This window comes from Anomaloglossus baeobatrachus, chromosome 7 (genome assembly GCF_048569485.1).
Source record: "Anomaloglossus baeobatrachus isolate aAnoBae1 chromosome 7, aAnoBae1.hap1, whole genome shotgun sequence".
Classification (NCBI taxonomy): domain Eukaryota; kingdom Metazoa; phylum Chordata; class Amphibia; order Anura; family Aromobatidae; genus Anomaloglossus; species Anomaloglossus baeobatrachus.
The window spans coordinates 161,161,364-161,188,794 of NC_134359.1; positions in this window are offsets into that span (position 1 = coordinate 161,161,364).

The window sequence follows — 27,431 nt, forward strand, 5'->3', positions numbered from 1 at the left end:
ATTCCAGTCACCTCAGTACCAAATGTACATAATGTAGAGGCTAAAATGAGGTCCTCAAAAAATCCACTCTGATATAGACGGCTCACTGCTGAAGCAGCTAGAACGGAGTGGTTAATATGAGGTCCTCAAAAATTTCCACTACGATACAATGTGGATATTATGAGGACTTTCAGCTGCGCTCTGTTACGTTTTTTGCTTTGAGGCTCCTCCCACTCTTCGAAAAAATCCATTCCAGTCACGTCAGTAGCAAATGTACATAATGTAGTTGCTAAAATGAGGTCCTCAAAAAATCCACTACGATACAATGTGGATAATATGAGGACTTTCAGCTGCGCTCTGTTACGTTTTTTGCTTTGAGGCTCCTCCCACTCATTTCGAAAAAATCCATTCCAGTCACCTCAGTACCAAATGTAAATAATGTAGTGGCTAAAATGAGGTCCTCAAAAAATCCACTCTGATATAGACGGCTCACTGCTGAAGCAGCTAGAACGGAGTGGCTAAAATGAGGTCCTCAAAAAATCCACTACGATACAATGTGGATATTATGAGGACTTTCAGCTGCGCTCTGTTACGTTTTTAGCTTTGAGACTCCTCCCATGCTTCGAAAAAATCCATTCCAGTCACCTCAGTAGCAAATGTACATAATGTAGTTGCTAAAATGGGGTCCTCAAAAAATCCACTACGATACAATGTGGAGATTATGAGGACTTTCAGCTGCTCTCTGTTACATTTTTTGCTTTGAGGCTCCTCCCACTCTTTTCGAAAAAATCCATTCCAGTCACCTCAGTACCAAATGTAAATAATGTAGTGGCTAAAATGAGGTCCTCAAAAAATCCACTCTGATATAGACGGCTCACTGCTGAAGCAGCTAGAACGGAGTGGCTAAAATCAGTTCCTCAAAAAATCCACTCTGATATAGACGGCTCACTGCTGAAGCAGCTAGAACGGAGTGGCTAAAATGAGGTCCTCAAAAAATCCACTACGATACAATGTGGATATTATGAGGACTTTCAGCTGCGCTCTGTTACGTTTTTAGCTTTGAGGCTCCTCCCACTCTTCGAAAAAATCCATTCCAGTCACCTCAGTGCCAGAAGTACATAATATAGTTGCTAAAATGAGGTCCTCAAAAAATCCACTCTGATATAGACGGCTCACTACTGAATCAGCTGGAACGGAGTGGCGAAAATGAGGTCCTCAAAAAATCCACTCTGATATAGACGGCTCACTACTGAATCAGCTAGAACGGAGTGGCTAAAATGAGGTCCTCAAAAAATGCACTACGATACAATGTGGATATTATGAGGACTTTCAGCTGCGCTCTGTTATGTTTTTAGCTTTGAGGCTCCTCCCACTCTTCGAAAAATCCATTCCAGTCACCTCAGTACCAAATGTACATAATGTAGTTGCTAAAATGAGGTCCTCAAAAAATCCACTCTGATATAGACGGCTCACTGCTGAAGCAGCTACAACGGAGTGGCTAAAATGAGGTCCTCAAAAAATCCACTACGATACAATGTGGATATTATGAGGACTTTCAGCTGCGCTCTGTTATGTTTTTAGCTTTGAGGCTCCTCCCATGCTTCGAAAAAATCCATTCCAGTCACCTCAGTAGCAAATGTACATAATGTAGTTGCTAAAATGAGGTCCTCAAAAAATCCACTACGATACAATGTGGATATTATGAGGAGTTTCAGCTGCGCTCTGTTACGTTGTTTGGTTTGAGGCTCCTCCCACTCTTCGAAAAAATCCATTCCAGTCACCTCAGTACCAAATGTACATAATGTAGTGGCTAAAATGAGGTCCTCAAAAAATCCACTCTGATATAGACGGCTCACTGTTGAAGCAGCTAGAACGGAGTGGGTAAAATGATGTCCTCAAACAATCCACTACGATACAATGTGGATATTATGAGGACTTTCAGCTGTGCTCTGTTACGTTTTTAGCTTTGAGGCTCCTCCCATTCTTCGAAAAAATCCATTCCAGTCACCTCAGTACCAAAATGTACATAATGTAGTTGCTAAAATGAGGTCCTCAAATAATCCACTCTGATATAGACGGCTCACTACTGAATCAGCTAGAACGGAGTGGCTAAAATGAGGTCCTCAAAAAATCCACTACGATACAATGTGGATATTATGAGGACTTTCAGCGGCGCTCTGTTACGTTTTTAGCTTTGAGGTGTCACAGGCGGAGGAGGGGACGCTGCGCTCTCCCACTGCTCGGGTCCGGCTGCTGCTGCTGCTCGGTGGTGGCTCGAGTGGTGGGCCGGATCCCGGGGACTCGAGCGGCGTTCCTCGCCCGTGAGTGAAAAGGGGATTTGATTGTGGGGATTGGATATTGTCCGTGACGCCACCCACGGTTGTGGTGATATTGGTGACACCACCGCTGCTCTGGACGGGGATCCCGGGAGCGGTGACAGGGAGCAGCTTTGATGTTAGTTCTCCCCTCCGTGGGTAGGGGGTTGGTTGTCCCGGGGCCCGGTGATGGGGTAGGGATGGATGGCAGGTGGGTTACGGGGCCTGGTGAGGTGCAAGGTCGCGGAAGCAGCGCTGTGCCGCGCGGCACGGTGGTACTCACTCAGCCAGTAACACACACGGAGTCTCTGATGAAACAAACGGCTGGACAGACGGGTCCCGCAGACGGCTGCGGTGTTTTCCCCTGACCCCAGGTTGGTAATGTAAGTCCTTTTCTGCACCTTCCGTACACTCCTCCTGTGCTCCGGTTTCCAGCTGACTCCCCGGTTCAGTACCGGTGGGCGAACGCCCAGCCCCGGCTACCTACGGTTCCACCAGACTGTCTTCCCGGCTCTCGCAGACGGAAACTACCGTCTGCCTGACTCTCACACGAGGGCCCTAGACTCCAACCTAGGCCCCAGTCTGCGTCTGCCTCTCTGCAGACCTCCTCTCTCTTCCTCTCCTGGACTTGTCTGGACCTGCTTCCTGCCTCAGGCCAGCTAGTCTCTTCGGTGGGCGTGCCTATCTGCTTGACTCCGCCCACCTAGTGTGTCTGTCTGAACCCGAGGGAAGGAATCAGGTCTCTCTGGGGATGTCTGCTGTGAACTGCTGGGGGTGGGGGTGTGTGTGTGTTGTTACCTGTGGCCCCTGGCTTGTCCGGGGCGCCACAGAGGCTCCTCCCATTCTTCGAAAAAATCCATTCCAGTCACCTCAGTACCAAATGTACATAATGTAGAGGCTAAAATGAGGTCCTCAAAAAATCCACTCTGATATAGACGGCTCACTGCTGAAGCAGCTAGAACGGGGTGGCTAAAATCAGTTCCTCAAAAAATCCACTCTGATATAGACGGCTCACTGCTGAAGCAGCTAGAACGGAGTGGCTAAAATGAGGTCCTCAAAAAATCCACTACGATACAATGTGGATATTATGAGGACTTTCAGCTGCGCTCTGTTACGTTTTTAGCTTTGAGGCTCCTCCCACTCTTCGAAAAAATCCATTCCAGTCACCTCAGTGCCAGAAGTACATAATATAGTTGCTAAAATGAGGTCCTCAAAAAATCCACTCTGATATAGACGGCTCACTACTGAATCAGCTGGAACGGAGTGGCGAAAATGAGGTCCTCAAAAAATCCACTCTGATATAGACGGCTCACTGCTGAAGCAGCTAGAACGGAGTGGCTAAAATGAGGTCCTCAAAAAATCCACTCTGATATAGACGGCTCACTACTGAATCAGCTAGAACGGAGTGGCTAAAATGAGGTCCTCAAAAAATGCACTACGATACAATGTGGATATTATGAGGACTTTCAGCTGCTCTCTGTTACATTTTTTGCTTTGAGGCTCCTCCCACTCTTCGAAAAATCCATTCCAGTCACCTCAGTACCAAATGTACATAATGTAGTTGCTAAAATGAGGTCCTCAAAAAATCCACTATGATACAATATGGATATTATGAGGACTTTCAGCTGCGCTCTGTTACGTTTTTAGCTTTGTGGCTTCTCCCACTCTTCGAAAAAATCTATTCCAGTCACCTCAGTGCCAAATGTACATAATGTAGTTGCTAAAATGAGGTCCTCAAAAAATCCACTCTGATATAGACGGCTCACTACTGAATCAGCTGAAACGGAGTGGCTAAAATGAGGTCCTCAAAAAATCCACTACGATACAATGTGGATATTATGAGGACTTTCAGCTGCGCTCTGTTACGTTTTTAGCTTTGAGGCTCCTCCCATTCTTTGAAAAAATCCATTCCAGTCACCTCAGTACCAAATGTACATAATGTAGTGGCTAAAATGAGGTCCTCAAAAATTCCACTCTGATATAGACAGCTCACTGCTGAAGCAGCTAGAACGGAGTGGCTAAAATGAAGTCCTCAAAAAATCCACTACGATACAATGTGGATATTATGAGGACTTTCAGCTGCGCTCTGTTATGTTTTTTGCTTTGAGGCTCCTCCCACTCTTCGAAAAAATCCATTCCAGTCACCTCAGTACCAAATGTACATAATGTAGTGGCTAAAATGAGGTCCTCAAAAATTCCACTCTGATATAGACAGCTCACTGCTGAAGCAGCTAGAACGGAGTGGCTAAAATGAAGTCCTCAAAAAATCCACTACGATACAATGTGGATATTATGAGGACTTTCAGCTGCGCTCTGTTATGTTTTTTGCTTTGAGGCTCCTCCCACTCTTCGAAAAAATCCATTCCAGTCACCTCAGTAGCAAATGTACATAATGTAGTTGCTAAAATGAGGTCCTTAAAAAATCCACTACGATACAATGTGGATATTATGAGGACTTTCAGCTGCGCTCTGTTACATTTATTGCTTTGAGGCTTCTCCCACTCTTCGAAAAAATCCATTCCAGTCACCTCAGTACCAAATGTACATAAAGGCTGAACGGAGCCCACAGCGGAGCCATGGGCAAAGTGACTTATGACTGGCTTTGAAGGGCAATGAGGGGTTAACACTGGTTGCAGGGAAAGAAAGCGCGGGCTGTGGGGGGTCAGAAGTTTAAGGGGCTGGGTAAAGTGCTAGGGGTGGTCAGTTGGGAATAGAATCAGTAGAAGGGGTGGGTACTATCAGAACAGCATGTGAAGCCAGCAGAAAAGGTGCTGTGCCCCCTTCACCTCGTCTCCTACTGTGACTGTAATCATGGTGATTAAGGCTATGTGCGCACTGGGAAATGGAATTTTCTTGAGAAAATTCCGCATGCTCTCAAAGATTACCGCACCCGCAGTAAAAAACCGCGGCAAACCGCACCCGAAAACCGCATGCGGTTTGCCGCGGTTTGCTGCGGTTTTGCCGCGTGCGGGTTGGGATGTGCTTTATTGCATTCAATGCAATAAAGCACATTGAAGAAAAAAAAAAAGTCATTTAATTCTGAGATAGTAGATAGATAGACAGAAGAATAGATAGAGGGATAGATAGATAGATAGGCAGAGGACAGATCGCTACATTTCCCACGGTCGGCAGTGAGTTCACATTACCGGCCGTGGGAAATGACCGGTAATTACCTCTGCTGTCTGCTGCATTCATTCAGCGCTGTGTATGTGACAGTCGTGGCTGGATGTAAGCAGCGCAGGACGTCGGAGCTGTGGATTACGCCGGAGCTGTGGATTACGCCGGAGCTTTGGTGCGGGAGGGGTTAATAAAATGGTGAACGAGGCTTGTTTGTTTTATTTAAAATAAAGGATTTTTCTGTGTGTGTGTTTTATTCATTTTACTTACGCGTTGATCATGTCAGCTGTCACATAGACGCTGCCATGATCAAGCCTGGAGTTAATGGCGGTGATCCACCACCATTAACCCCTTGTATTACCTTGCTGCCACTGCTACACGGCAGCAAGAAGAGCCGGGGACACGCCGGTGCTGCCGCATAATGCATGCGACAGTGCCGGGGCAGCTGCGGCTGATATTCTCAGCTGCGGGAGGGGGAGTGAGGCGGGGGACATTAACCCTGCCCCTCGCCCTCCCCAGCCTGAGAATACCGGGCCGCCGCTGTGTGCTTACCTCGGCTGGACGGTAAATATACAGCGGAGCCCACGTTCTTTGTTTTCTATATTTCCGTTTTCTTTCTATGTGTGTTCTATGTGTCTGTGTTCTATGTCTGTGATGTCTGTGTGTGTGTGTGTGATCTGTGTGTTTACTCTCTGCACGGTTTCCTCTTCCTGTAATGACATCACCTCCCTGCAAAACCGCAGACAGGCGATGTACATTACCGGAGGTAAACCGCGAAATACCGCAGGGAATAACGCAGGAAAACGCAGTGAACCGCACAGAATTTGCTGCCTGCGTTATTCCCTGCGGGATTTCACGATTATATTGGAGTCAATGGGGTGGAGTGGAGTGGAGTCAATGGAGTCGGCACGGAGGTCGTCATCAGGGACAGAGGTCGGTGCGGAGGTCGTCATCGGGGACAGAGGTCGGCGTGGAGGTCGTCATCGGGGACAGAGGTCGGCGCGGAGGTCGTCATCGGGGACAGAAGTCAGCGCGGAGGTCGTCATCGGGGACAGAGGTCAGCGCGGAGGTCGTCATCGGGGACAGAGGTCAGCGCGGAGGTCGTCATCGGGGACAGAGGTCAGCGCGGAGGTCGTCATCGGGGACAGAGGTCAGCGCGGAGGTCATCATCGGGGACAGAGGTCAGCGCGGAAGTCGTCATCGGGGACAGAGGTCAGCGCGGAGGTTGTCATCGGGGACAGAGGTCAGCGCGGAGGTCGTCATCGGGCACAGAGGTCAGCGCGGAGGTCATCATCTGGCTGGCGGTCAGCATGGAGGTTGTTTTCAGTGAGGTGGTCAGCGCGGAGGTAATCATCTGGCTGGCGGTCAGCATGGAGGTTGTTTTCAGTGAGGGGGGCAGCGCGGAGGTCATCATCTGGCTGGAGGTCAGTGTGGAGGTCATTTTCAGTGTGGTGGTCAGTGCGGAGGTCATCATCTGGCTGGAGGTCAATGTGGAGGTCATTTTCAGCTCGGTAATGGTTATCGGTAAGGAGGTCGATGCAGGGATCGGCATCTGGAAGGAGGTCAGCTTTGAGGAGGAGGCTGTCGTCATCACAGTGGAGGTCGCCTTTATGTTGGAGGTCAGCAGCACGGAGGGGCTCGTCTTCGTGGATGAGGTCCGTGTCGAGGAAGAGGTCGTCATCTAGGAGGGGATGATCCACGTCCTGGGAGGTCGTTCAACAGGTAGTCTGCTCCCTGGTGGTCCCGCTAGGTTTGATCGCGGCGGCTTGCTGGGGTCTCCCTAAGCAAGCTGCTTAAGCGGCTTGAGTGCCTCAACATCCTGAGGAGAGTCATCGGCTGGAATCGGGTGTTCCGGCTGGTGGGTCCCATGCCCCCACGCAGCCTGGTGAGTTTAATTATATGTTCTGTGTGTGTTCATCTAGTGCGATTTTCCTGGGTAGGTGTTTTATTAGGCCCAGGGGGAATGGTGGCGGTCTTAGTTTTAGCATGTTGGGGGGCCTCTGTGGGGTCAGTTAGTAGGGTCTGCAGCATGTTAGGGTTTGGGAAGGAATTGCCGGAACGTGTGGAGCAGGCAAAGGTCGGGTCAATGGGGTCCCCCGTTTCTGTTTTGGGTGTCGGGCGTTGAGGCAGGTCGCCGGTTGGTCATCAAGTTAGGCCACATCTTGTGGTGGGGGTCGCGGTGTCAGGGCAGATAGAGAAGGGTGAGTGGTTAAACTTTCGATTTTGTTAACTGGCTTCAGGTGTTTGCCATTCTGCAAGCATCCAGGCACACACACACAAAAAAAAAAAAAGGAAGGTTCTGATTCTGCTACAAGGAAGGTTCATTGGTTTTGTGGCGATCACACCCGGTGTTGAAATGATGGGCAGTTCAGGCAGTGGAAGGATGGGTGACACTGCATAAAGCCTTGGGGGTCTTGTCGCGCATGGGGATGGATCTGCGGCGGATCGGTGGTCGCGGTGAAGTTGCGGACAATCAGTGCCAAGTTTGTGGCTGTGTACAGATGGAGCGGTGTGTCCGGGGTTTCGCTGCGGCCGCGGATCTGCCGGGAATTTGTCCTTGTGTGTGACGGGGCCTTACGGCTCGTTGAGATACCAGGGTTCAGGCTGCGGTGGGTTCTAGAATCATAATAATAATGGTAAATGTATATAAAATATAATAATAATTTTGGTGCAAGGTATCGTGCAGGTATTGGGCGGTTCAGTTTTATCTCTGCCATGTCTGGTTCTGGTGGTTTTTCTTCGTTAGGGGTAGTGCAAAAGAAGGAGCCGAATAAATTCCGGGTCACTTGTGAGTTATAGTTTCTGACATACCGTTCGTTGCCAGGGCGTCCTGACAGCATGCATTTGTTAGGTTGTTTTGGGATGGTGCATATTTTGTGGTCTGGTGTTTACTTATGGTTTGCCCTATTTTCTTATGCCTATTGGAAGGGTTTGGTTCATTTCTAGAATGGGGGGTTGCAGTATGGCTGGGTTGCTGATGATGAGTCTTACCTCCAAAAAAAAAAAAAAAAAAGACAACTTCCTGTACATGGGGCGGTCAGCTCCCCAATTTTTTGCCATCTTTGCTAAGGGCTAGGGCATGGATAGTTCAGCAGTTTGCCAGGAGAGAAAGAAGGGCCCTGGCAATTGTCTGAACATCTTGGGAATCTCCATTGATTCTAGGAGGATGGAGAGCAGGGGGGGATTGAGTACAGGTTACGGGACAAAGAAGTGTGTCTTTCATCACTGAAGTGCGCAAAGCGGGTTATATATTTAAAAAAATAAGAAAAATCAAATGCAGTGGCAGACCTTTGGTTGTTGCTGGGCATGCTTTAATTTGCTTTTGCATGTGCCCTAGCCGGAATTTTTTTTCGGGTAGTGAGAAGGTAGCTATGGCGGGGGCAAGGCCCCCACACTTTGTATACGGTTGCCGGAGGAATTCTTCAATGACCTGGCAGTGGGGGCCAGGATATATTTTCCTGGGTAGTTATAATGGATGGTCGTTAGAGTTTTGGAGCTTGTGGTCTATTTTGATTGTGAACTTTTACTGTAGCGGCAGGTTGGGTTAGTTGACAGAGCTTTCAGCAGGGCAAATGGGGGATGGACATAGCGCCACTATCTTGGGTGGAGGCAGTATTTTACCAGGAATCGGATTTTATTCGAGTTTTTCTTGGTAGTGGCCAGTTCCATGTGGGGGGACTACTTCAGCAATAAAAACATCAGTTTTCGTTGCGTCAACAGGTGTTTTTGGCAACTAATTTTGGTGTTTCTCCTCCGTTAACAGGGCTATGGAGGCATTTTGGGTTACGGCGCCTTTTTGCTTTAGTACAAAGATAGTGGCAGCGCAGGCACCAGGTGTTTGGAAATTAGCGTTAATGCTCTTTTTCAATGGTAGTGGGATAGTTTGGTGCCTGGCACTAGAGGTAGAGTCCACCAGATGCAAGTGGCCGGAGGAGCTTTGTGAGGTGGTATTTGGGCACTAGGCTTATTATGCATTACAGTATCCTTTGCTGGGGGTACTAGGTTAGCATATGAGGCGGATTGGTGAGGCAACGGGGGATCGGAGTCAGGAATTCGGCACGGGGGAGTCTGAGGAGGATTTGGTAGGGGCACTGCTGTGTTGGTTACGTAGGGTGTCGGCTGAAGGAAGGTCTGAGGTTAATAATTTATGGCTCAGGACCACTACTGGTTGTAAGTTTCAATGTCTGGTTGATGTCATTAAACTGTTTAGTGCAATTTTTGAGGGATTTGCGGGATGAGTCCTTTAACTGGACTGGTTAATTGCTTGGAACAGTGGGCACTGCCAAGACCAGTGAGTAATTCCCCCATTTGAGGTGAAGTGGTTTCGGCTAGTTGTTCTTAGTTGCTCTTTGGGGAATTAGGGGAATTGGTGGCTCCATCGTCAAGTGGAGGTGGCATGTTGAGTCAGGTTGTTGTGGGGTTAACCTACCCCATGGAATGTTTGGTTGGAATGGTCAAACTGAATACATCTTAAATAAATATTAAAAAATGGGGGGGGTCAGGTTGTGAGCAGTAAAGAGGTTGATAAGGCGGTTGGTAGAGTGTTGCAGGGAGTATTTATTTTTGTTGGGGGGGTGATCGCTCAGGCCCATTGGTGGTCTTCTGCCTCAACCAAGGTGGAAAAGTGGGGGACTCCCTGCAAAAGTATAATTTCAAAAAAAAAAAAATATCCCCCCCCCCTGTTTTTTCTACGTTCTCCTAGGCGGTGCGCCACTGGTTGGATAATTGGGTCACTGCCCTGAATTGGAGGGGGGCTGATGGCAGATGAGGGAAGGAATGAGTGCCAGCTGGGTTGGTTGAGAGATCACGTTCTAGTGCTTTGGATCTGGTTCCAGGTATGAGTGGTCTAAGGTAACACTGGATTTTCACCATTTTAGGGTTGGATCGTGCCCCCGATGTGTTGGTGTTGCACACGGGTGAAAATGATGTGGGCATATCCGCCTATGGGGGATTAAATTGGAGTTATTTGCCAAGGTTTACTGCAGCTATGCTCCGCCTCCCCAAGAGGTGAAGATGGTGCGGTCAGATATTGTGCCTACAAAACCTTACTGGTGGTTCGGTCGATAGAGGGGATCGACAGGACTGAAATTAAGGTGGATAGGGCAGTGGGGAGTTTCTTGGCTTGGAACGGACAGGTTGGCGCGGTGGATGCACCTGTGGTTAGCAGGTGTTCAGGAAGGTGGAGCGAGTGCTTTGTTGGTGGGGTGACTCGCATTATGAGGTCTCAGGTAATGCTCGTGGTGGCGGTAGTGAGGTGGGGTTCTTGGAGTTGGTGGCAAAATGGTGGTGGGGGGTTGTACATGAGGTGGGTGGTAACCCCCCTTCTTTTATTTGGAATGGTAATTACCTGGCAGACTTTGGGGCTCTCCAGGGTGGGGTCCCCTGGGAGTCGGTGTTAGGGAAATGGTTTTCCGGTCATGGTGTCCCCGAGCTTGTGGTCGTTTGTGGCTGGGGACAACTCCGGATGGTTTATCAATTTTATGGGAACGTCCGCCAGGTTTTGGAGCTCCAAGAACCCTCCTCGCTTTAAAGAAAGATATTTATTTAATGTCATGTTTGTATAATAAAGGCCGATTTGGCCAAATTATCCAAGCGGGTGTCATGTCTTCATTCAAAGGGGAATCTGTGGGATGAAGGGATTAGTGCATAGCGAGAAGGAAGCATCTACAATAGTACAGTCATGTAGTGGCTAAAATGAGGTTCTCAAAAAATCCACTCTGATATAGATGGTTCACTGCTGAAGCAGCTAGAACGGAGTGGCTAAAATGAGGTCCTCAAAAAATCCACTCTGATATAGACGCCTCACTGCTGAAGCAGCTAGAACGGAGTGGCTAAAATGAGGTCCTCAAAAAATCCACTACGATACAATATGGATATTATGAGGATTTTCAGCTGCGTTGTTACAATTTTAGCTTTGAGGCTCCTCCCACTCTTCGAAAAAATCTATTCCAGTCACCTCAGTACCAAATGTACATAATGTAGTGGCTAAAATGAGGTGCTCAAAAAATCCACTCTGATATAGACTGCTCACTGCTGAAGCAGCTAGAACGGCATACCTCCCAACATTTAAGGATGAGAAAGAGGGACAAAGTATGCGGCGCGCATGGCGCGCCGTGGCAATTTTAAGCCATGCCCCCTAACCACACCCATTTTGCAATCTGTCACGCCCACATCCAATCCTTTTCAGCACTGCTGATCACATCGTGGGCACGCAGCCTTAAACAATCAGTGTTTGCAGCATTTTGGATGTAGCGTGTTTTTGCTGTGTCTAAAACGCTGCATTGGAAAGTACAAGCACAGTGGAGGGTTTCTAGAAATCTCGTGCCAACTGTGCTTGTTTTTTCTGCAGCAAACACTGACCTGCGGAGCGTCTTTCCAGACTGCAGCATATCAATTGTTTGCTGCAGTTGCATGCGTCCTCCGTAGGGAGAACACAGCAGGAGACCACAGCGCACTGAACCCTGATCGTGGGCACAGGCAGCTGTGGTCTCCTGCGGAGGAGACGTGCAGCCCCGCAGGTCAGGACCCGCTGCCTCCAGGACACAGCGAGTCCTGATTGTGGGCACAGGCAGCTGTGGCCTCCTGCGGAGGAGACGTGCAGCCCCGCAGGTCAGGACTAGAGTTGAGCGCGGTTCGCGGTTCGTGGTTCTCCAGTTCTAGGCTCGAGTGATTTTGGGGGCTGTTCGAGATCGAACTAGAACTCGAGCTTTTTGCAAAAGCTCGATAGTTCTAGATACGTTCGAGAACGGTTCTAGCAGCAAAAAGCAGGGCTTTTTACAGCTACAGTGTGCAGGAGCCATCGCTGGCAGCCTGCCAGAAGCTGGTAACCAAGATAAACATCGGGTATCCAAGCAAAGCGCTTTGGTTAGTAACCCGATGTTTATCTTAGTTATGTGCAGGAAGCCCACACTTCCCCGCTCAGCTCACTCCGCCCCCTCCTGCCCGCGGCATGTACACACACACACACACACACACACACACACACACATGGTCCCGCTCGGCTTACCTGCGGTGATGAAGTCCCGCCATCCCGACCTCAGCGCTGTCACTGTCCTCCATGGCCGCCGCTTGTCACATCACCTCTCGCTTCCGACCCGAGACTGACTAGCGGTGACGTCACGGACCTCTCGCGATACTTGGTGTGAAGGCGCCGGTCATTGAACTCAGTGATAGGGGCTGTCAGTGTGCTGGAGATCAGCGCAGGTAATGTACCTCGCTGACAGCAGCACTTGTCATCCCCTGCAGTGACCTGGGCTGACCCATTGATGTTAGCTCAGGTCACTGCATTGCTCTCCCAGCCAATGGGGAACATCCTGCTCTTCATTGACTGGGACAGTGTGGATCGTCATGGCAACCCCTTGGATTACAGCAGACCTGGATTTGTTTTTCATTCTAATAAATTGGTTAAAGAGGGAATGTTTTGGGGAGTGTTTTTTCAAATAAAAATGTGTTTGTCGTCTATTTTTTTTTATTACTGACTGGGTTGGTGATGTCGGGTATCTGATAGACGCCTGACCTCACCAACCCCAGGGCTTGATGCCAGGTGACATTACACATCTGGTATTAACTAGATTATATATTACCCTGTTTGCCACCGCACCAGGGTGCGGGATGAGCTGGGGCGAAGCACCAGGATTGGCGCATCTAATGGATGCGCCACTTCTGGGGCGGCTGCGGCCTGCTATTTTTAGGCTGGGGAGAGTCCAATAACCATGGACCTCCCTAGTCTGAGAATATCAGGCCCCAGCTGTCTGCTTTACCTTGGCTGGTGATCCAATTTTGGGGGACCCCTACGTGTTTTTTTTTTTTTAATTATTTATTTAATTGAAAATAACAGCGTGGGGGGCCCTCAGTTTTGGATTACCAGCCAAGGTGAGGTTGCCAGCTGTGGTCTGCAGGCTGCAGCCATCTGCTTTACCCTAGCTGGCTACAAAACTAGGGGGAACCCTATGTCATTTTTTTTTTCATTTTTTTGGCTAAATACAAAGCTAAGCACCCCTTAGTGCCACATGAAAGGCACCAAAGGGTGCTCCACTTTTTCTCCATTTTTTTCTCCACTTTTTCTCCACTTTTTCTCCACTTTTTTCTCCACTTTTTTCTCCACTTTTTTCTCCTCTTTTTTCTCCACTTTTTTATCCACTTTTTATCCACTTTTTATCCACTTTTTCTATGGTTGGTCTACCCATTAGCTCTGCCATGCATACTGTAGCTCTACACCTACTGCACATGTTACATTATGATTGACATCTCTTTCGTACCAGAGCTATCTAAGCCTACTCTGACCCCATATTTGTCATTACTATATTGTCCTTGTACTGTATTATGACATTTGTATCATGTGTTTCATTTCTTGCTGTGTTGCAATTTTTTTGCTGCATCCCAATTGTACCTCTACATTGTTCGAGTTTATGTTATTGTTCTCTCACTCTTATGTGATACTGATTATTGTCATTTTTCATGATTACATGCAGATAAGTCCAATCTGACGAAAGCTCAGGCCGAAACGTCATTTGTAACTTGTTTTGGACAAAAACATATATGCTTATGAAAATTTTTTTTTTCTTAATACGGACCAATAAAGAGTGATTTTGCATTACTATCCGTTGTGACTTACTGACTTAGTCTGGGAGATTTAGAGTGCCGAGGTTACTCACTAATTTTATCTATTATTACCTCTGAGCACCTATATACCAGTGAGCAGAGCTTCCTCTACAGTAGTTCTCCTGATTAGGCATGCCCTTACCTCATGAGCAGGGCATTGCAGCTTTGGTAGCAACCATTACGACATGGACTCTGCTGCTGTGGACCCGAGAAGAGTGAGTGCAGATTCATTGCACCCACACTCCTCACATGAAGGGTCCGCACTCCTAGAAAATGGGGGATACATTTCCTGAGTGTCTCCCCCCATATTCTAGACGGTCCAGAGTCGTCGTGGGACCCCTTTATTTTTTTTCTTACAATAAATTGGTGAAAGAGGAAATGTTTTGGGGACTGTTTTTTCAACTAAATTTCTTTTGTCGATTTTTTTTTTTTTTTTGTTAGTACTGACAGTTTATGATGTTGGGTATCTAATAGACGCCATGACATCACAAACTGCTGGGCTTGATCTCAGGTGACTTTACAGCTAGTATCAACCCGATTTATTACCCCGTTTGCCACTGCACCAGGGCACGGGATGAGCTGGGGTGAAGCGCCAGGATTGGCGCATCTAGTGTATGCGCCACGTCTGGGGTGCCTGCGGCCTGCTATTTTTAGGCTGTGAAGGCCCAATAACTATGGACCTTCCCACCCTGAGAATACCAGACCACAGCTGTCCGCTTTACCTTGGCTGGTGATCCAATTTGGGGGGGACCCTACTTTTATTGTGTAATTATTAATATTTATAAAATAATTATAAAAAAGAGCCTGAGGGGACCTCCACATTGGATCCCCAACCACGGTAAAGCTGCCAGCTGTGGTTTTCAGGCTACAGACGTCTGCTTTACCCTAGCTGGCTATCAAAAATGGGGGGACCCAACATCATTTTTTTTTTAACTATTTTTTAAATAGAAAAAATTAATGCGCTTCCCTGTATTTTGATTGCCAACCAAGGTAACGACAGGCAGATGGGGGTGGCAACCCATAGCTGTCTGCTTTATCTGCGCTGAGAATCAAAAATACCGCGGAGCGCTACGTCATTTTTTTAAAGATTTATTTTTACAGCACTGTGATGTCCAGCAATCAAAATACAGGGAAGCCCATTTTATTTTTAGTTATTTAAATAAATAATTAAAAAAAATATATATGGGCTCCCGCTGCATTTTTTGTATTGCTAGGTAATCCAAGCAGCTACTGGCTGCTAACCCCCACTGCTTGGTGTTACCTTCACTGGCAATGGAAAATCCAGGGAAGCATTTTTTATTTTTTTTGCCAAAAAACTACAAAAAAAGGACGTGAGCTTCGCCATATTTTTGTATGCTAGCCAGGTATAGCAGGCAGGTGCTGGAAGAGTTGGATACAGCTCCAGAATATGGCGCTTCTATGAAAATGCCATTTTCTGAGGCGGCTGCAGACTGCAATTCGCAGCAGTGGGGCCCAGAAAGCTCAGGCCAACCTGTGCTGCGGATTCCAATCCCCAGCTGCCTAGTTGTACCTGGCTGGACACAAAAATGGGGCGAAGCCTACGTCATTTGTTTTCTAATTATTTCATGAAATTCATGAAATAATAAAAAAAGGGCTTCCCTTTATTTTTGGTTCCCAGCCGGGTACAAATAGGCAACTGGGGGTTGGAATCCGCAGCACAGGTTAGCCCGAGGTTTCTGGGCGCCTCTGCTACGGATTTCAGTCCGCAGCCGTCCCAGAAAATGGCGCTCTCATAGAAGCGCCATCATCTGGCGCTGTATCCAACTCTTCCAACAGCCCTGGAGCCGGGTGGCTTGTTGAGTAATCATGAGTTAATACTGGCTTTGTTTTACTAGCCAGTATTAAGCCAGAGATTCTTAATGTCAGGCACGTTTGACCCGGCCATTAAGAATCTCCAATAAAGGGTTAAAAAGAAACACCACACAGAGAAAAAATACTTTAATAGAAATAAATACACAGACACATTAGAGACTCCATCTTTATTACCCCCTGTCAGCCCTCCATGATCCTGCTCTTCTGTCTTCTTTCTTTCTAGTGTAGTAGTAGTGACGATTGTAGTGAGGAAGGATGAGGTTCACCAGCTCATCACTTGGGGCTGGGGAACCTCATCCTCACTACAATCCTCACTAGTGTAGTAGTAGTGACGATTGTAGTGAGGAAGGATGAGGTTCACTAGCTCATCACTTGGGGCTGGGGAACCTCATCCTCACTACAATCCTCACTACAATCGTGAAGCAGCGTGCAGCCTTCACTCCGTGAGTGATCAGTGCTGGCTGTCAGCGGTAACAACGGTAATATTGACAGACGCGTTACCATAGCAACGGTGCTCTCGGAGCCGCGGTTAGCGGTGACGTCACCGCTAACTGCGTTGCTATGGCAACGGTGATCTCCGTTAATGACCGGCTGTGTCAGCCGGTCCCTAACAGAACGGGGAGTCGACCGTGTGCTAGAGCATGTCGCCGGTACACGGCGATACACATATGTGCACCGTGTACCGGAGAGATGCACTCGCAGGTCCTACATGACGCGTCATAGTCATGTGACCAGTCTGTAGCCAATGAGATAATAGCCACGTGACTGGTCACATGGCTATTTTGACGTCACGATAGGTCCTGCATCTCTGCTGGCAGTGCAGGTCACCGGGAGGATTAAGCGATCATCGGATGGAATAGCGGCAGGAGACAGAGTGCAGAAGGGATCGCGGGGACCGGTAAGTGTTATGGCAATGTTTATTAACTGTTTGTGTACATTTATAATGCATTTTTATGTGTTTGTGATTGCCTCCCATTATAGCCTATAGGTTCGAGTTTGGTTCGTCGAACGTTCGACGAACCGAACTCGAACGGGACCCCCGTTCGGCGAACCGACCTCGAGCCAAACCGGGACCGGTTCGCTCATCTCTAGTCAGGACCCGCTGCCTCCAGGACACAGCGAGTCCTGATTGTGGGCACAGGCATAGGCACATATACGGTACATATTTGAAGACAAATTCCATAAAATACATATAAACAGACAAATCTATACACAGTCATCTACACTGACATACATAGATATATACATCATACATATACACACATTGGAGGTAATAAAATGGGGAAGCCGGCAGCAGCCACACTCACCTACCCCGCTTGTCTCTATCCAGCTCCTCCTCGGCATGTGATCACTTGGCATCACTTTAACAGACCTAGCCACGCACAGTGTATGTATCACAAGGGAGGATGGGGGTTTATATACTAATACATAAAACCCCCATCCTCTCTTGTGATACATACATTATATTATATATATATATATAATATATATATATATATATATATATATATATATATATATACACTGTATATCTAGACAGTATATACAGCACAGGAGGGGCTGGGGGCTACAGTATATACAGCACAGGAGGGGCTGGGGGCTAAAGTATATACAGCACAGGAGGGGCTGGGGGCTACAGTATATACAGCACAGGAGGGGCTGGGGGCTACAGTATATACAGCACAGGAGGGGCTGGGGGCTACAGTATATACAGCACAGGAGGGGCTGGGGCTACAGTATATACAGCACAGGAGGGGCTGGGGGCTACAGTATATACAGCACAGGAGGGGCTGGGGGCTACAGTATATACAGCACAGGAGGGGCTGGGGGCTACAGTATATACAGCACAGGAGGGGCTGGGGGCTACAGTATATACAGCACAGGAGGGGGCTACAGTATATACAGCACAGGAGGGGGCTACAGTATATACAGCACAGGAGGGGCTGGGGGCATAGACAGTACTTGAGGGGCATCCATATTAGGCCTGTTTCAGATGTCAGTGATTCTGGTATGTATGTGCTAGTTTTTATACGTACGAGAATCACTGACCTATGCAGACCCATCATAATCATTGGGTCTGCACACACATCAGTGATTTTTCACTGACCGTGTCTCCATGCGGCGTACATGCATATCCGTGAATACCGCACAGAAACATGTCCAGTTTTTTTCTGGCATCACTGATGTCCCACAAACCACACTATGGTGTGATCCGTGAAACACGTACCAGAAAAACACGGACATTTAAAATAAAAAGCTTTTTCAACTCACCTTCTCCAGCGATGCTGAGTTCGGCAGCTGCTCTCTGCTTCTTCCTGGCCGGTTCATTATGGCATGCATATTCATTTATGCAGCCAGAGCTGGCCCGGAAGTAGCTGCAGAGTTGAGAGAGCGGGGGCAGGTGGGCATATTACCATGTATTACCGTGGGCATGAGATTATGGGCGGCGCTGTGATTGTCATCAGCAAAGTCATCCAAGTACCCGCCCATAATCTCGTGCAAGCGGTAATAGGTAACATGGTTCATATGGCCAGCGCTTGCGCATAACAGTGGAGTCAGAGGGAAACGTGCGGGCACGAGATTATGGGCGGCTACTTGGATAACGCTGCTGATGACAATCTCAGCGCCGCCCATAATATCGCGCCTGCGCAATCACCTCAAAAGCGTTCACACTTTGCACAGTGCTCAGTCCCGCGAGAGTGCCACTGGGCATGCGCAAAACTTCGGGAGGACAGTTACATGAGGAAGGCGTCCTCATGTATGGAAATGAGCAATGGGGGACTGCGTAAAGCGGCAGGAGGGGGAATAACGGACGCCAGACAGCCCGCCCCCGTGACCATAAAAAAACATTTGCATACAAAAAGGTAAGGCTTTATAAAGTACTTTTTTAGGTTTCAAAGGGGGCACAATAGCAACAGGAACTTTTCTAGAATGCAGCCCAGGAGCTGCAGAGGGGGGGTCTTTTAGTTTTATTGCGAAATTTCTGCTGACAGGTTCCCTTTAACTGGTAGGGGAGCCAGGATAAAGCAGAGCTGAACCTGTTGGACAGCTAGGACCCAGCAGCTCCACAGGCAGGAGACCACTGATCGGTAAGCTAATAGAAGTCTGCAGATGTAACTCTGCATAGGTTATTGCTATTGTCAGTGCTATTTGCAGGAGAGAAGTGTTGGTTGCACTTTCTCCTCAGCTTCCTGATTCCCCATGTGTCTGCAGCAGTGAGAAGAAGCCACACACGGGGGAATCAGAGAGAACAGCAACAGAAAAGCGCAGGCTCCAGGGCTGAGTATGTCTGCTCTGGGGGAGGGGGGGTCGGCTCTGGTGCAGGGGATCCGCTCCGGGGCTGGGGATGTCCGCTCTGGGGGAGGGGGGGGTCGGCTCTGGTGCAGGTGATCAGCTCCAGGGCTGGGGATGTCCACTCTGGGGGAGGGGGGGGGTCGGCTCTGGTGCAGGGGATCTGCTCCGGGGCTGGGGATGTCGGCTCTGCTGCAGGGGGTGATTCATACCTCAGCAGCAGTCACAGGACTTTCAAGGTGCGCGCTCGACTCTGTAATGAATAGAAGGGAGAAACAGCGAGGCGGGGCTACAGTGGGTGGGTGGAGCCACGGGATACTCAGGCCCACGGGCGGGACTCAGGATCAAAGGCTCAAAAGCGTGAGAGTCCCGCTGTATCCGGGACGGTTGGGAGGTATGAGAACGGAGTGGCTAAAATGAGGTCCTCAAAAAATCCACTCTGATATAGACGGCTCACTGCTGAAGCAGCTAGAACGGAGTGGCTAAAATGAGGTCCTCAAAAAATCCACTACGATACAATGTGGATATTATGAGGACATTCAGCTGCGCTCTGTTACGTTCTTTTGCTTTGAGGCTCCTCCCACTCTTCGAAAAAATCCATTCCAGTTACCTCAGTAGCAAATGTACATAATGTAGTTGCTAAAATGAAGTCCTCAAAAAATCCACTACGATACAATGTGGATATTATGAGGACTTTCAGCTGTGCTCTGTTACGTTTTTAGCTTTGAGGCTCCTCCCACTCTTCGAAAAAATCCATTCCAGTCACCTCAGTACCAAATGTACATGATGTAGTGGCTAAAATGAGGTCCTCAAAAAATCCACTCTGATATAGACGGCTTACTGCTGAAGCAGCTAGAACGGAGTGGCTAAAATGAAGTCCTCAAAAAATCCACTACGATACAATGTGGATATTATGAGGACTTTCAGCTGCGCTCTGTTACGTTTTTTGCTTTGAGGCTCCTCCCACTCTTCGAAAAAATCCATTCCAGTCACCTCAGTACCAAATGTACATGATGTAGTGGCTAAAATGAGGTCCTCAAAAAATCCACTCTGATATAGACGGCTTACTGCTGAAGCAGCTAGAAAGGAGTGGCTAAAATGAGGTCCTCAAAAAATGCACTACGATATAATGTGGATATTATGAGGACTTTCAGCTGCGCTCTGTTACGTTTTTTGCTTTGAGGCTCCTCCTACTCTTCGAAAAAATCCATTCCAGTCACCTCAGTACCAAATGTACATGATGTAGTGGCTAAAATGAGGTCCTCAAAAAATCCACTCTGATATAGACGACTCACTACTGCATACCTCCCAACTTTTAAAGAAGGAAAAGAGGGCCGCGCCGCGGCAAATTTTTAGGCCACGCCCCCTAAACACACCCATTTCACAGTCACGCCCATATCCATTCCCCATCCACACCCATTCAGCATGGACACGCAGGCAGCCGGCGGGCCTCCAGCATGGACACGCAGGCAGCCGGCGGGCCTCCAGCATGGACACGCAGGCAGCCGGCAGGCCTCCAGCACGGAGACGCAGGCAGCCGGCGGGCCTCCAGCACGGAGACGCAGGCAGCCACAGTGAGGCGGCCGGTCGCCCGCACAGTGAGGTGGCCGGTTGCCTTCACAGACAGGCGGCCGGCCGCCCGCCTTCACAGAGAGGCGGCGGGGGGCGCCCGCACAGAGAGGCGGCGGGGAGCGCCCGCACAGAGAGGCGGCGGGGGGCGCCCGCACAGAGAGGCGGCGGGGGGCGCCCGCACAGAGAGGCGGCCGTCCGCCCGCAGAGACAGGCGGCCGTCCGCCCCAGAGACAGGCGGCCGTCCGCCCGCAGAGACAGGCGGCCGTCCGCCCGCAGAGACAGGCGGCCGTCCGCCCGCAGAGACAGGCGGCCGTCCGCCCGCAGAGACAGGCGGCCGTCCGCCCGCAGAGACAGGCGGCCGTCTGACCGACCGCAGAGACAGGCGGCCGTCCGACCGACCGCAGAGACAGGCGGCCAGCCGACCGACCGCACAGAGAGGCGGCCGGCCGACCGACCGCACAGAGAGGCGGCCGGCCGACCGACCGCACAGAGAGGCGGCCGGCTGACCGACCGCACAGAGAGGCGGCCGGCCGTCCGCCCGCACAGAGAGGCGGCCGGCCGTCCGCCCGCAGAGAAAGGCGGCCGTCCGCCCGCAGAGACAGGCGGCCGTCCGCCCGCAGAGACAGGCGGCCGTCCGCCCGCAAAGACAGGCGGCCGTCCGCCCGCAGAGACAGGCGGCCGAGCCATCGCACAGAGAGGCGGCCGGCCGACCGCACAGAGAGGCTCCGGCCGGGGGGGGGGAGGGAGGGGAATCAGCGCTGGGGAGATTATCTTTACATACATTAGCAGCAGCACACAGCAATCAGAGACTAGTTTCGGGCAGCGCGCTCCTCTCTGTTATGCCACGTCACGTGTTAGGATGGTAAGAGGGAAAAGCAGGGAGGCGGGGAGTGAGTGGGTGGGCGGAGCCCGGGAGATGGCCGTCCCGCCCGTGGCAACGGGACAAACAATGCAAAGCATGATAGTCCCGCTGTATCCGGGACGGTTGGGAGGTATGCTACTGAATCACCTAGAACGGAGTGGCTAAAATGAGGTCCTCAAAAAATCCACTCTGATATAGACGGTTTACCACTGAATCAGCTAGAACAGAGTGGTTAAAATGAGGTCCTCAAAAAATCAACTACGATACAATGTGGATATTATTAGGACTTTCAGCTGCGCTCTGTTACGTTTTTTGCTTTGAGGCTCCTCCCACTCTTCGAAAAAATCCATTCCAGTCACCTCAGTAGCAAATGTACATAATGTAGTTACTAAAATGAGGTCCTCAAAAAATCCACCACGATACAATGTGGATATTATGAGGACTTTCAGCTGCGCTCTGTTACGTTTTTTGCTTTGAGGCTCCTCCCACTCTTCGAAAAAATCCATTCCAGTCACATCAGTACCAAATATACATAATGTAGTGGCTAAAATGAGGTCCTCAAAAAATCCACTCTGATATAGACAGCTCACTGCTGAAGCAGCTAGAACGGAGTGGCTAAAATGAGGTCCTCAAAAAATCCACTACAATACAATGTGGATATTATGAGGACTTTCAGCTGCGCTCTGTTACGTTTTTTGCTTTGAGGCTCCTCCCACTTTTCGAAAAAATACATTCCAGTCACCTCAGTACCAAATGTACATAATGTAGTGGCTAAAATGAGGTCCTCAAAAAATCCACTCTGACATAGACGGCTCACTGCTGAAGCAGCTAGAACGGAGTGGCTAAAATGAAGTCCTCAAAAAATCCACTACGATACAATTTGGATATTATGAGGACTTTCAGCTGCGCTCTGTTACGTTTTTTGCTTTGAGGCTCCTCCCACTCATCGAAAAAATCCATTCCAGTCACCTCAGTAGCAAATGTACATAATGTAGTTACTAAAATGAGGTCCTCAAAAAATCCACCACGATACAATGTGGATATTATGAGGACTTTCAGCTGCGCTCTGTTACGTTTTTTGCTTTGAGGCTCCTCCCACTCTTCGAAAAAATCCATTCCAGTCACATCAGTACCAAATATACATAATGTAGTGGCTAAAATGAGGTCCTCAAAAAATCCACTCTGATATAGACAGCTCACTGCTGAAGCAGCTAGAACGGAGTGGCTAAAATGAGGTCCTCAAAAAATCCACTACAATACAATGTGGATATTATGAGGACTTTCAGCTGCGCTCTGTTACGTTTTTTGCTTTGAGGCTCCTCCCACTCTTCGAAAAAATCCATTCCAGTCACCTCAGTACCAAATGTACATAATGTAGCGGCTAAAATGAGGTCCTCAAAAAATCCACTCTGATATAGACGGCTTACTGCTGAAGCAGCTAGAACGGTGTGGCTAAAATGAGGTCCTCAAAAAATCCACTACGATACAATGTGGATATTATGAGGACTTTCAGCTGCGCTCTGTTACGTTTTTTGCTTTGAGGCTCCTCCCACTTTTCGAAAAAATCCATTCCAGTCACCTCAGTACCAAATGTACATAATGTAGTGGCTAAAATGAGGTCCTCAAAAAATCCACTACGATACAATGTGGATATTGTGAGGACTTTCAGCTGCGCTCTGTTACGTTTTTAGCTTTGAGTCTCCTCCCATTCTTCGAAAAAATACTTTCCAGTCACCTCAGTACCAAATATAAATAATGTAGTGGCTAAAATGAGGTCCCCAAATAATCCACTCTGATATAGACGGCTCACTACTGAAGCAGCTAGAATGGAGTGGCTAAAATGAGTTCCTCAAAAAATCCTTTACGATACAATGTGGATATTATGAGGAGTTTCAGCTGCGCTCTGTTACGTTTTTTGCTTTGAGGCTCCTCCCACTCTTCGAAAAAATTCATTCCAGTCACCTCAGTAGCAAATGTACATAATGTAGTGGCTAAAATGAGGTCCTCAAAAAATCCACTACGATACAATGTGGATATTATGAGGACTTTCAGCTGCGCTCTGTTACAATTTTTGCTTTGAGGCTCCTCTCACTCTTCGAAAAAATCCATTCCAGTCACCTTAGTACCAAATGTACATAATGTAGTGGCTAAAATGAGGTCCTCAAAAAATCCACTCTGATATAGACGGTTTACCACTGAATCAGCTAGAACAGAGTGGCTAAAATGAGGTCATCAAAAATCCACTCTGATATAGACGGCTCACTGCTGAAGCAGCTAGAACGGAGTGGCTAAAATGAGGTCCTCAAAAAATCCACTCTGATATAGACGGCTTACTGCTGAAGCAGCCAGAACGGTGTGGCTAAAATGAGGTCCTCAAAAAATCAACTACGATACAATGTGGATATTATGAGGACTTTCAGCTGCGCTCTGTTACGTTTTTTGCTTTGAGGCTCCTCCCACTCTTTGAAAAAATCCATTCCAGTCACCTCAGTAGCAAATGTACATAATGTAGTTGCTAAGATGAGGTCCTCAAAAAATCCACTACGATACAATGTGGATATTATGAGGACTTTCAGCTGCACTCTGTTACGTTTTTTGCTTTGAGGCTCCTCCCACTCTTCGAAAAAATCCATTCCAGTCACCTCAGTACCAAATGTACATAATGCAGTGGCTAAAATGAGGTCCTCAAAAAATCCACTACAATACAATGTGGATATTATGAGGACTTTCAGCTGCGCTCTGTTACGTTTTTGCTTTGAGGCTCCTCCCACTCTTCGAAAAAATCCATTCCAGTCACCTCAGTACCAAATGTACATAATGTAGCGGCTAAAATGAGGTCCTCAAAAAATCCACTCTGATATAGACGGCTTCCTGCTGAAGCAGCTAGAACGGTGTGGCTAAAATGAGGTCCTCAAAAAATCCACTCTGATATAGACGGCTTCCTGCTGAAGCAGCTAGAACGGTGTGGCTAAAATGAGGTCCTCAAAAAATCCACTACGATACAATGTGGATATTATGAGGACTTTCAGCTGCGCTCTGTTACGTTTTTTGCTTTGAGGCTCCTCCCACTTTTCGAAAAAATCCATTCCAGTCACCTCAGTACCAAATGTACATAATGTAGTGGCTAAAATGAGGTCCTCAAATAATCCACTCTGATATAGACGGCTCACTACTGAATCAGCTAGAACGGAGTGGCTAAAATGAGTTCCTCAAAAAATCCTTTACGATACAATGTGGATATTGTGAGGACTTTCAGCTGCGCTCTGTTACGTTTTTAGCTTTGAGTCTCCTCCCATTCTTCGAAAAAATACATTCCAGTCACCTCAGTACCAAATGTACATAATGTAGTGGCTAAAATGAGGTCCTCAAATAATCCACTCTGATATAGACGGCTCACTACTGAATCAGCTAGAACGGAGTGGCTAAAATGAGGTCCTCAAAAAATCCACTCTGATATAGACGGCTCACTGCTGAAGCAGCTAGAACGGAGTGGCTAAAATGAGGTCCTCAAAAAATCCACTACGATACAATGGGGATATTATGAGGAGTTTCAGCTGCGCTCTGTTACGTTTTTTGCTTTGAGGCTCCTCCCACTCTTCAAAAAAATCCATTCCAGTCACCACAGTACCAAATGTACATAATGTAGTGGTTAAAATGAGGTCCTCAAAAAATCCACCATGATACAATGTGTGAAATTATAAGCACTTTATCGGCTGCACTCTATTACGTTTTTCGCCGTGAGGCTCTTCCCACTCTTCAAAAAACTGAATTTCAGTCGCCTCAGTACCAAACTGTACAGAATAAAGCTACAGGGAGATCCTTAAAAGATCCACTCTGATCCAATAGTGTAAGTTATGAAGACTGTTAGCTGCGCGGTTCCGTTTTTCCTTGTGAGGCTCCGCCCACTCTTTCAATGTCAGTCCTGCGGCCACGACTTGTGGAAATACAGTAAAATTAAAATTCTAGCAAAACTGAATAATCAGCGCTGTGTGTGATTATTTGTATTGTAAAAAGCAATAATAAAATGTAAGTTATAATAATGAAAATAAAAATTTGCCCTTTGGAAAAAAATAATAAATATAACAGTTTATCTAATAAATAAAAACATGAAATCATTCCAATTATAAATCTGATTCCATCCCCTGCTGTAGAAACTGAACTGTGTTGTATGGAGAAAAGATCACAGAGATCATCAAAAAATCCACTCTGATCTAGCCACCTCACTGGTGAATCAGCTAGAACGGAGTGGATATAATGAGGTGAACAAAAACATGTGACTGCAGCGAGGCCTCAAGAAATCAACTCTGATCTAGTCACCTCAGCACTGAACCGTCTAGATCGGAGTGGAGAAAATGAGGACCACAAAAACCCACTCTGATCTAGACAATTCGGTAGTGAGCCGGCTAGATCAGAGTGGAGAAAATGAGGCCTCCAAAAATCAACTCCGATATAGCCGGCTCACTGCTGAAGCAGCTAGATCAGAGTTGATTTTTTGAGGACCACAAAAAATCAACTCTAAACTAGACGCAACCCTGGCAGCACTCTCTTGCCGCGAGCCTTTTCTGATCTTTCACCAGGACAAGGTGGTTCTGCGCCCCCTTCCGGATTTCCTTCCAAAGGTTCTTACCCCGTTTTATTTGAACGAGGACATTGTCCTGCCTTCCTTTTGTGCACACCCGGTTCATAGGGTGGAAAGGTCTCTGCATTCGTTAGACCTCTTCAGAGCTCTCAGATATTACATATCCAGGACAGCCCCCTTTAGGAAAACGAACTCTTTGTTCGTCATTCCTGAGGGGCCTAAGAAGGGACAGGCAGCTTCAAAAGGCGACGCTGGCTCGCTGGATTCGCTCTGCGATCCAGGAAGTCTACCGCTTGCAACTCAAGCCCATTCCTAGTGGGCTGTGGGCTCATTCCACGTGAGCAGTTGGAGCTTTGTGGGCCATTCGCCATCAGGCTTCAGTGGAACCGATGTATAAGGCTGCGAACTGGTCTAGCCTATATACGTATTCGCATTACAGAGTCCATACCCAGGTTTCAACTAAGGCAAATCTGGGTAGGAAAATTATGCAAATGGCAGTAGAGCACCTCTCTCAGTAGGCGCTCCAGGCTGTCTGGGACTGGTTCCTAGTCCTTGGGTTGTGTTGTCTTCTTTTATGTTTCCCACCCATGGACTGCTTTAGGACGTCCGATGGTCCTGTGTCCCCCAATGAGGCGTCAGAGAAAAACAGATTTTTGTGTACTCACCGTAAAATCGTTTTCTCTTAGCCATCATTGGGGGACACAGCACCCACCCTTTTGCCCTGTTGGGCCTTGGTTCTCTCAGTACCTTATTTGGTTATGACTCTTTTTTTTCTCATGTTCCTCTGTTGAGGTAAGTTTTTACTGTTTTTTTCTCCTACTGCTTTTGTACTAAAACTGAGGTTGCCTGGCCCGGCCAGGGGGTGTATACTGCAGAGGAGGAGCTATGCTTTTGCATGTACTTAGTGTCCTCCTATGGATAGGCAGCATAACACCCCATGGTCCTGTGTCCCCCAATGATGGCTAAGAGAAAACGATTTTACTGTGAGTACACAAAAATCCATTTTTTTATTTTTTTTTCCCCTAACCGCGCGTGCAGTGGGGTGGGCCAGGCTGTCAGCATATCACAGACAGACAGACACACACACACAGCTAAGTGGATTTTTGCCAGACAAGCAAGGGAATGTGTCATAGGCTGTGCATGTCACATGTCCTTGCCCTATAAGATACGGCCATTTTCCCCTTCGCCGCTATTATCTGTCTTCTGCGTGTGGGTGACAGTCACCGCTCAAGCTGCTGCTGCTGCTGCTGTGTGCGCTATAGAGATACAGTGCAATCTACAC